This window comes from Gopherus evgoodei, chromosome 1 (genome assembly GCF_007399415.2).
Source record: "Gopherus evgoodei ecotype Sinaloan lineage chromosome 1, rGopEvg1_v1.p, whole genome shotgun sequence".
Classification (NCBI taxonomy): Eukaryota; Metazoa; Chordata; order Testudines; family Testudinidae; genus Gopherus; species Gopherus evgoodei.
Genome location: NC_044322.1, coordinates 99,479,656 through 99,490,721, shown reverse-complemented (window position 1 = coordinate 99,490,721; position 11,066 = coordinate 99,479,656).

Genomic DNA, 11,066 nt, shown 5'->3' with positions numbered 1-11,066 from the left:
GCCCTTGCCCTGCTATATGGCAATAGGTGTCACGCCTAGAGGAGGGAGGTTAAAGGGACAGAACCCAGCCCTGTTGGGGCTGACCAGGAAGAAAAGCAAATTGCTGACTCTTACTCAGTGCAGAGAAGCCTGGCTGGAGTCAGGATGCTGATTGGGACTGCTGGCAGACAGAGATCCATGAAGGAAGGTAGCCCAAGGCAGCTGGAAAAGAGGAGTGGAGGAAAAGTGAGTCCTCTAGGATTCTCCATGGGGGAAGGGTCCTTGCAGAGAGCAGGAAAACTCCAGCTGAGGTCAGAAACCTGCCCTGCCAAGGGAACAGAGGAAACCTCTCCGGCAGGCAGAACTCACTGCTTGGGCAGAAAGCACTAAGACCTACAGTGAGCCCTGGGAAGAGATTTAAAGAAAGAGGAGCTGATACCCTGTGAGCCCAAGAGGAGTCTGTGGCAGAGGCACAAGACTTAGAGCAAGGTAGGAGGTGGTCCAGACGAGGCAGCCAAGGGTCTTTGTAGTCAGGTCTTGACCGCTGCTAAAGGGTCCCTGAACCAGAACTCAGTGGAGAGGGATGGCCTGGGTTCCCCTCCTGACAAAAGTGGAGCTGAAACCCCCTGACGAGAGCTAAGGCCTACTGAAACCCATGATAGCAGAGGTAAGTCAGGAGTTAGACCTAAGTTCTAATGTGAAGTCCAGGAACCTTCACCTTTGTTGGAAGTTGGTGGAACTATGTGACCTGGCTGGAGAGCCCAAGTTGCAAGGAGAAGCAGCCCCCACAGGGCCAGAGCAGCTGTCTAACAAGGATGCTAAAGGAGGAGAGCCTGCTATACTATGCTCAGCTGAAAAGGGGCACACCTGAGAGTCGCTCACTTACATCTTACATTCAGATTTAAATAGGAAGGGGAAATGACCCACAAAGAACCACAGATGAATCAGTCTCTAACTGGTTCTGTTTTCTACCAATTCCAAAGGTTGCATCTAGACTGTGATTCCACTTAGGTGCCGCAGACAGAGCCGCCCAGAGGATTCAGGGGGCCTGGGGCAAAGCAATTTTGGGGGCCCCTTCTATAAAAAAAATTGCAATACTATATTCTCGTGGGGCCCCTGCAGGGCCCAGGCAAATTGCCCCACTTGCTCCCTGCCAGGGGCAGCCCTGGGAAAAATAAACCTTCAGCATCTCGGCACAAATCCAGCTTTGAGAAAACTTCTTTACAAACTTCTTTACAAACTTCACTGGTTCTCAGCATCAGCTAGTGCTAAAAGGCACTAAAGCTCATTAAAAGGGCTGGACAAAATATTTTCCATCAAAACTTTTTTTGGATTGAAAACTAGAGGTTTTAAAAAGCAAAAAAAAATCACGGACAATGTCTGCTTTCCTTCAAAATTTGTTGTGGTTTTTTTTAATTAAAAAGCTGAAATTAGTCTGCCAAAACCTGAATATGGTTTGGGGTTTCAGAAGTATGTGGCCAAATGTTTGCTGCTTGCTGTGTTTGATTGTTTAAAGAAACACTAAAAAATTCTGCTTAAAAAGATCCAAAACTTTTGAACCACCTCAGTTTGTGACCAAACGCCAGAGCCTATCCAGTCAGAGATTTTTCCAGGTTTCTCATACTCTGCTGGCTTCCTTGACTCATATCTGTCTCCATAACTTTGAGTTCATTTAGGTTAGAACATAAGAACAGCCATACTGGGTCAAACCAAAGGTCCATCCAGCCCAGTATCCTGTCTACCGACAATGGCCAATGCCAAGTGCCCCAGAGGGAGTGAACCTACAGGTAATGATCAAGTGATCTCTCCCCTGCCCTCCATCTCCACCCTCTGACAAACAGAGGCTAGGGACACCATTCGTTACCCATCCCAGCCATTAATGGACCTAACCACCATGCATTTATCTGTTTCCTAGAGCCTGGCTCCATGGGGTCCCTCAAAAACTGGAGACGGTTACTGTGGGTTTGTCTTTAGTATAGCTTATGTACATACTCCACGAACTGAGCATTTGAGTTTGTTCCAGAATCTGGGATGAGCCTATGTAGTGAAAACTGACATGCTCAAAATAGCACATGCATGTGAATGGACATAGGGTGCTAAAATTAAATTAACCCAGGGGTTCTCAAACTGGGGGTTGGGGCCCCTCAAGAGGTCACAAGGTTATTACTGGGGGTCACGAACTGTCAACCTCCACCTCAAACTCCGCTTTGCCTCCAGCATTTATAATAGTGTTAAATATATAAAAAAGTGTTTTCAATGTATGGAGGGGGGGTCGCACTCAGAGGTTTGCTATGTGAATGGGGTCACCAGGACAAAAACGTTTGAGAACCACTGAATTAAATCCTCTGAAGCCTCAGGGAATGCCGGGGGGGGGCAGGTGTCTCCCTTGGTAGGGTCGGGAAGGAGATAGGGGGTGCAGGATATTGCTCTTCTCATGTGCTCCCTCCCCCAGTGGCTAATTTTAAATGAAGCTACTCTCCCCTGACATGAATCTCCCTATGGCACTGAAATTAAATATAGACTATAATTTGGCATTTGAAAAGTAAAACGGATGGTAGCCGTAATGGAAAAGCTAACAGCTTGGCTCTTCTGCAAGCCTCAAACTGCTGAATGAGCTTTAGAGTAGGGAAGGCTGTGCCTCCCAAACAGCCTGGCCCTGCCCCCATCTGACCCCCCTACTTCCTGCCCCCCAACTGCCCACCCCCCCTCAGAATCCCTGACCTATCCTGTTCCTTGCCCCCTCACCATCCCCCAGAGACCCCCACCACCACCCCGGGACCCCACCCCTGCTCCCTGTCCCCTAACTGCCCCGACCCCTTTCCACCCCCCCACTGAGTCTTGACAAACCCCCGGAATGCCCACAATCCAACCCCCCCCTTTCCTTGTGCCTGACCGCCCCCCTCACCTCTGCCCCCTCCCTGTGCCCTGACTGTCCCAGGACTTCCTGCCCCTTAGCCAACCCCCTCAGCCCCGGCCCCGGCCCCGGCCCCTTAACCCCCAGTGCCCCCCTCACCTGGAGCCTTAGCACGTTGTATCCAGCAGTGCCCCTGGACAACAGTGCAGCATGGCTCCAGCGGGGCTCCTGAGCTCCGCCCTGCTCAGAACCACATGGTAAGAGGGCGGGGCTGGGAGCTCAAGAGGCCCATCGGAGCCACAGTGCACTGCTGTTCAGGGACGCTGCTGGATCTGTTGAGGCTCTGGGTGAGAGGCAGAGGCAGGGTCGGGCTAGAGCAGGAGCCTCACCTGTTCTCTTGGAGGCCCCTGCGGAGCCCAGGGCCTGGGGCAAATTGCCCCACTTGCCCCCCCGCCCGGGCGGCCCTGGCCGCAGAAGGGACTAGCTCTGTGGCCCTCTGTCTCTGAATGAGAGGTGCAGAATAAAAGTGGTCTCAAGCCATCTCCGCCATACAAGCATGGAGCTGGCATGTACAGGTATGCCTATACTGCAGCTGGGATCATGCCCCCTAGTCCAAGCAGACAGACTTGTGCTAGCTCTTCTAGAGCTAGTGCACTAAAAAATAGCAGTGTGGACATTTAGCCTCCTGAAGTCAAGGCTGCCCTGGCTCTGAGCTTGGGTGGCTAGCGTAAGTGCCAGGGCTGCAATGTCCTTGCTGCTAATCTGTAGCATGCTGAGTTTAGCAGAGCTAGAAATAGTCCGTCTACCTGGACAGGAGGGTACCCTCTGAGCTTCAGTACAAATATACCCCAAAAGTACTCCATAGTGCTCCATGGTGATCCACTGGCCAATGAAGAACAGCTGGAGTCTCATCCAACCTTCCTTTTATCAGAGGATGGCAGCTGGCCACTGGGGTAGCTAAAGAGAAGAATACATTTTAAAAATCAGTGAGTTGCCAGGGCTTTCAAAGAAGGATAAGGAGACCTTTCTCGCCTCCCCACTTTTAATATGGAGTACTATGTATTTCTGGGCTGCCTGCCATCAACGACCCAGTGCTGAGCTGTGTAGCTTGTTTCTCTCGGATGATAAAGATACGTCTGTGTTATTTTGAAGCATTTTAGTTAAATGCTAATGCCTTTCTCATCATTTCAGAGTTTTCTTGCCAAAGTGAACTCAAACTGCTGCAGTAGACTACCTGATTGAGGAAAAATATTTCACAAAAAAATTCAGATCATCATTTTTTCAAATTTGTAGCACCACTTTTTCATGTTCAGCAATTTTTATGAAGATTTTATTGGAATCATTATCAAAATATTAGAAATATTTTGTTTATTGAAAATATTTGAAGTTCCTGTCTCCCTAATAAAAACTGCTATAACTTCCATGACCTCTAAACAATTCAGAATCGCAGAAAATCAGGATTGGTCAGTAGCCCAAAAGTACAATGTGAAAACTTATAGAACTAGCTGAGCAAGTCTGCACATATTTGCCTTTCAGCAGTTATTTGGTAGTTCCCCTCACTACAGAAATCACCATTACTCTTCACAAAGGAGTTTTCTGCAGGAACAAACAGGAGACTGGGTCCCTTACACTCAAAGATAAACAGGAAGAGAAAAGAACAACAAGTAACCCTAAAAACAGTTTCTTGAATTAATTCTTTTTGATTCTAGGTCACTGAACTCATAACTTTAAACACCAGCCAGGGCTAGCACTCTATCCCATGTATTTGAGAAGCTTACCCTAGAACTGCCCACTTAGGTTCTCAGGCCATCCATTCTTTATAGCAGCTACAGAGGAACACTGATGTGTCTCAGATTTCTAAACATTATTTCTCATACTTACACTCCAAGGTGCAGATGGGAAGGAATCTTCTGACCTCAAATCATGCTCTTCCACGACCAAGTATCCCAAGTCAACGTTCCTCTGAAGAAAGGTCGTTTGAGTGAGACGTCTATAAAATTATTAAGGCACCTCCTGAGATGACTGAGGAGTCAGTATGGAGTCCCATGGGATATGAATAGGTGTCAGGGAATGCATGGAATGTAAGGGGTAGGCAACCATGAAGATTCATGAGGTGGGTTTAAGTTTAGGCCATAGGGAGACATTTCTGGATGGGGTTAAAACTAATAGGAAATATCACTGCTTAAAGACTCCATAGCTGCAGGTCCAAGAACTATTTAAGTCATAGTTTGAGATCTATTCGCTTAGTATGTAGGGATGTGTGAGGGCATAAATAACTTCCCCTGGTGCCCTGAGGTCCTTGCACTCATTAAAGTCCTAGCACCCAAAATGGATGGGGGTCTTTATGTTCAGAGTTAAATTGAGTAAAACTTTGTACTTACATCAGGGCAGGGATTTTCCTTAGTCATGGTTAAACATACTGGTAGGAAAATGGCCTCTTGAAGAAGAACTAGAATACTAACTGTGCTTCACAATCTTTGCCATTAAGTTTCCCACTTGACCATTAGAATCTGATAGGTGCTTGTTTCTGGTAGTATCACTAAGCTTCACGTGTGGTGAGGGGCTGGGGAGGGGGTTGCAGAGACCAACACCCTAGTGAGACCTGCTATAAGCACTGCATCCAGAAAAGCAGATGGAATGTGACAGCTGCACTGTTATTGAAGGGGGTGCAACGTATGCTTCTGTTCATGGGGGCTAGAGATACAGGCACAGATACAGCTCCATTTTCTTCTCATCACCTTTGGGTGCTAGGACTTCAGCGAGTGCAAGGACTTCAGTGCAAGAGGGGAATTTCCCTGTGCCCTCACTGCCTTGCAAATTCATGCAGGAGCCAAGGACAATTTACTGTGTTGCCTGTATGAGAGCGAGAATGTTATATCATAATCTTAGTTTTATAGGGGTGATTATACTAAATATCAAGTCACCACTGGTATTAAAACAGAGATTTTAAAATTTCCTTTTCAACAAGCCGCTTTTTTTCTCACACATCTCCTCGCTCTTAGCCTGGTCAGTTATAAAACACTAACCTTCTACGTATAACAGCAGCCAGTACTGGAGATCTTTCAAATGGCATTAATAGCCTGAACTAAGTATGCCATGTTTCAATATATGTATGAGGAGGCAGATAGGTCTACCTCTCCCTCCCTCCTGTCCATAAAATCTAGGCGTTTTTACATGCATGTTTAGCTAAAAATTATACTCTTCAGTCCTTCCTTTGGAAGTTCTAGATCTTCAGAACAAAAGATAATCTGAGAAGTAATTAACTATTTATCATTCAGCCACAGAGGTTGTTAGAGAGAACTAGTTCCATGATAAGCATGCATATGAGCTTCCTGAAATCTCAGTGTGTAGCACACATGAAAAAGAAAGGGACCTTGAGGTCAGAAGCAGATTGCTATTATACATCACCAAGCACGGTGTGTCAAGTACCATACTAATGTGTGAAGTGGAAGAGAATTAATTAATACAAGTACAATTCAGACAGTACATGTTCTCTGGAGCAATACAAATGATTGGTGGCTTGCAATAATCATTGAGCCAGATCTATTTAAATAAGAAATTCTGAATTTATTAATATGTTAACTGACTTGTTAACTGTCCCAAGTATAGAGTGCACAACAAAAAGTTTGCACTATTGTTTCCAAGGTTTTTAAAAGCTCTTCATTTTTCTCATAAACATGTGGGTGTCAAGGTGTTGTTGAGCTATTGCAGGCATTCTGCATGGTATTTAAACTTTGGAAAAATAATACATGCATAAATTTTACACAACCTGCACTTAAGCATTCTTTATGAGACTGAAATAAATCATTTGTTTAGGAAACTCACTTGTCAGCACTCTGTAATTAGTTATTAGTGTCATCATGTACTTGGATATCTTTTTCTTCACTAAGAGCCAGATTCTGCCACCCTTACCTTACTTCCATGGAGTACTACTTTTCTTGATGAGTGGTTCTATTTACATCAGTGGTGCTAGACACTACTCCACAGAGGCAAGGGTGGTAGGATATGCTACTAAAGGGCTATATATCCTCCTGTATCACAAGATTTCATTGGGCCTTTAAGAGGTTCAAGTCTCAGCTCTGACCTGTGCCTGGTTCCCATCTCTTCCTGATCATATAATTTACCAAGCAGATGATTTCAAACCAGGCCTGCTGGAAAATGAGGCCTCCAGTTCTTAGCAGAGGGAGAACTAACAGGAGAAGCACTACACTAGGAAGCTGTCCTGGAACTGGGTGAAGGACTGTTTGTGGCTCCTGGCTGCATGGGAGCTTAGCAGAAGAAGCCAGAAAAGAGGCAAAGAAAGTCTGATCAGCAATAGGCACTGGAGGAATGACTCGGGGAGTCAGTGGGGCAGGGCAGTCCTAGGTTAGAGCAGACTGCTGCCTGTTATTTAGGGGTTCAGGGCTAGAGACTGTACACAGTGAATGTTCACAGTACCACCTACAGAGATGGAATGGGCATACTGCATGTGTGGGGAAAGAACTAGTGAGTTGAGGAGCACCGATAAAGGTCTATTTAGGTTTTTTTTCTGGATTCTTTTAATTTGGTCTGGACAGGGAGGATTCTTACTTTGGCCAAGGTCAATCACCAACAAACCCCAAATCACTTGTTCAGCCAGAGGAGAAACTATGGTGTAGAGTGAGGGGAAACTGATGCAGTAGACAGCTCCTGATGCTGGACCAGGTAAGCTGCTATTACATCCTCCCTTTAGTCCTGCATTTACTTGAGTAAGGCAAATCTTGCTTTTAACTTGCAAAATATTTTCTGCAAAATCAAAAGGCAGTGTCACATCAACGTTGTACAATAGTTTTCTGTTGGAAATTTTCAGTGAATCTTAAAAATGTGTCATCCCTTAAAAACAATGTGCCAGTTGCACAACTTAGCCGGAAAATCAGTTGCAAAAAAAGTCTAACAGAACAAAACTGTTTTCCACTTTACTAGTGGACAGTGGGTGTTTTGCTAAGTAGAGAACCAGATATTTTTGAGATTCTGCAGAATTATTTACTATATTATAGTGAAGAAAATAAGAGAAATTGGAAGACGCTGGTGATGGGAGAGGGAAGGAAGGAAGACTGTAAACAGACAAATAACCATTTTCATTATAGGAAATCATTTCCTAGAGGGAGACGAACTGGATATAATGCATAACATTTTTTTTAAAAAGGCAAAGGACAAAACAGATGGGAGACAACCGAGGGAATGGAAAAATATGGCTTTCCTATTCTTAAATCGCACTGAGCCATAAGTGTCTAAACAGACCAAAATAAATTAATCCAGAGATTTTAGGCCCTGATTCTCTCTACTCATAGGTGTAAAACAGAAAAAAGTCCACTGACCTTAATAGACATATTAGAAGCTAATTTCCATGGGCTGTCTTTTGAGTGGTGTTTTTGTGGCAGTTGTCTTCTTGTAGAGGAAAGCATAATGTATGCCTGGACTACTACAGATAGCCTCACACTGGGACCTGCCCACTGAATTTTTCTTGTGAATAAGGCCTCTCCCAATCAGTAGTACATTAAAATTATAAGTAGCCAATTTATACAGCAGAACAGCAGTGAATTATGCTGCAAACTAGGAATTATGAAAGCAATGGTAACTGATTATGAAACTATTTGAAAACATTCAGTCCTATTAAAATATGACTATGTGGTGGTGTATGCACACCCCATCCCTCTCGGGGTGGATCGTGGGTGCTCTGACATCGCAGTTACAGTCTACTAGATTGTCCTGGGGCCTCACAACAGTGCCACCCAATGCCAGTCAAGTGGCAGCCCTTAGGTTCTGGGCGCATGGCCTAATAACCCGAGACAATAGGCTGCCATGAGTGCATGCAGGAGCCACAAGAGCAGGCAGCATGGCCTAGCGCCAGAGTAAATGTGGTGGTCCTCAAGGCAGGCAGCGTGTCCTAATGGCCAAATCCAGGGCCATTACTAATGGGATATGGTGGCAGCAAGTGGGATCCGTGCCCACTCGACTCCTGGGTCCTGACCCAGGGCCCTAACGTGGCAGAGTGGTCAACCACTGGGTCAGCAGGGAATCCAACCACAACACACTGACCTTACACAGGTGGGGAGATACCACTCACTCCACGTCCGGGTCACTTCATACCTGGCTTCCTTAAACTGCAGTCCACATGACCTCAGGGTCTCCAGGCTCCTTGGTGCAGGTATTCCCTGGGACTCCAACTCCCCCAGTCAGCCATAGGCAATGGGTCTCCAGAATCTCCAGCTTCCACAGGCAAGTGCTGTAACAGTTCCTGGGCTGGAGCCTCCACCAAGTCTCCTTCCTCCTTGGCAGTCAGTCCAGACTGAACTGAGCTGCTCTCCTTTATACTAGCACAGCAATTGCAGCAGGCCCAGCACAGTCTGAGGGGCAGGACTTCCTCCACCCAATTGTGTGGGATTAACCCTTTCCAACCTAATGTGGGTATGCACACCCCATCATAGGCTAACACAAAGCAAATACATCTAATTTATGCATACTATTTGTAGTGTAGCAAAGGCACACCGCCAAATACTGTCTGAAATCTCCAGAATATGCAAGAAGTTTGTGATGATAGAAACAGTAGTTAGTTAAACCAGCTCCTGACTTAATTTCAAGGGGCTCGCATTCACACTTCTGATGTGAATGGAGCATAGCCTCAGAATTTCATACACCATGTAAGTCAATGCAAGGAGAGGAATTTCATATTTGTGCTATCTCTTCTAAATAGTTTTCTGTCTTAAGCCCATCTACACTATGATAAGTAATGCTGACAATGGAGGCAACAAACGGTGCAGCTGAGCTGATGCTAAACATGGTTTAGTTGCAAAGGTAAAGGAGGATAAACCGTGCCTGGACAATTTTCTCTTGGCTGCCCAGAATTCATCCACTGTACATCTCCAGATATAACTTTTGGTGAAACACTCTTCTTGAGACTGAGAAAAGGAGAACCTATTCTTCACCAGGCTATTAAAAATTCAAGAATTCTGAACAAATCTAGAATTCATGTATGTAATTTTTAAAGGATTAAATACATTCCAATATTTTTCTTGACTTATTCATCACTGCAGCGCCTTATATATTGCTGATATCAGCCTTATATGCTGAACTCCCACAATGAGAACTAGGCACCTCGGTGCTCTGAAGTCCCAGTAGGTGCCTACCTGCATCTTTAGGCGCCTAAATACCTCTCAAATCTGGCCCTAAAAGTCTCCGGTTGTGCCCTGTGGAACAAATTAAAAACTTGTATAAAATGGTCAGTTGAAGTCAGTAGAGTTATGCCTACAAGTGTCAATGTTGAATTTGCCCCCCTCTGTACTACTCCAATCAGGGCCGGCTCCAGGTCCCAGCGCGCAAAGCGCGTGCTTGGGGCGGCATGCCGCAGGGGGGTGGCAGGCGCCTCCAGTGGACCTCCCGCAGGCATCCCTGTGGAGGGTCTGCTGGTCCCTCAGCTCCGGTGGAGCATCCACAGGCACACCTGCGGGAGGTCCACCGGAGCCACGGGGAGGTTCACCGGAGCCACGGGACCGGCGAGCGGCAGAGCACCCCCCATGGCGTGCCGCCACGCTTGGGGCAGCGAAATGGCTAGAGCCGGCCCTGACTCCAATAGACCACTTTAGCACATTGTTCTGTTTATAAATAATTGTCAACTTTGCCAACTGCAAAGGGCTTGGTTCATTATGTCTGTTTTTAAAGGGATGATACAGTACTTAACACTGTGGTACAGAGAAGCGGAGCGTGCAGTGAGTCACATTATTTTACTCATACTTCTCACCTAAAACTTTTTTGTTTATCATTTTGAACTGCCAACTTTGTTTCTTTCTATTAGGTTGAAGTGAGTACTTCTCTACAGTAGAGCCCAGACTTACAATAGCAAAAAAATGACTCTAGAGAGATTGGTTACCAAGGTCAAATCATAACCTCAGGGAATTAGCATGTCTATCTTGCATTTGCAGTGCCCTAAAGATGCAATTATTGTGCTCTAGCCACACAATTTATTATGGTTATTAACGAAGGAATAATGCATATACAGAATTATAAAGTGACATCCAAAAGTAGAATCTTACAATATAAACAAAGTTTATAGATAATATATTTTGATTTAGCTCAGTAATTATGGCTCCAGACTTGCAAACTTTAAACACATGGTAGTTAATGGTCTTTTAAAGGATTACTCATATGAGTAAAGTTGACAGGATCAAGCTTTCTATATGATTAAATTAAGACATTTAATTTAACAGTACTCAGTAGG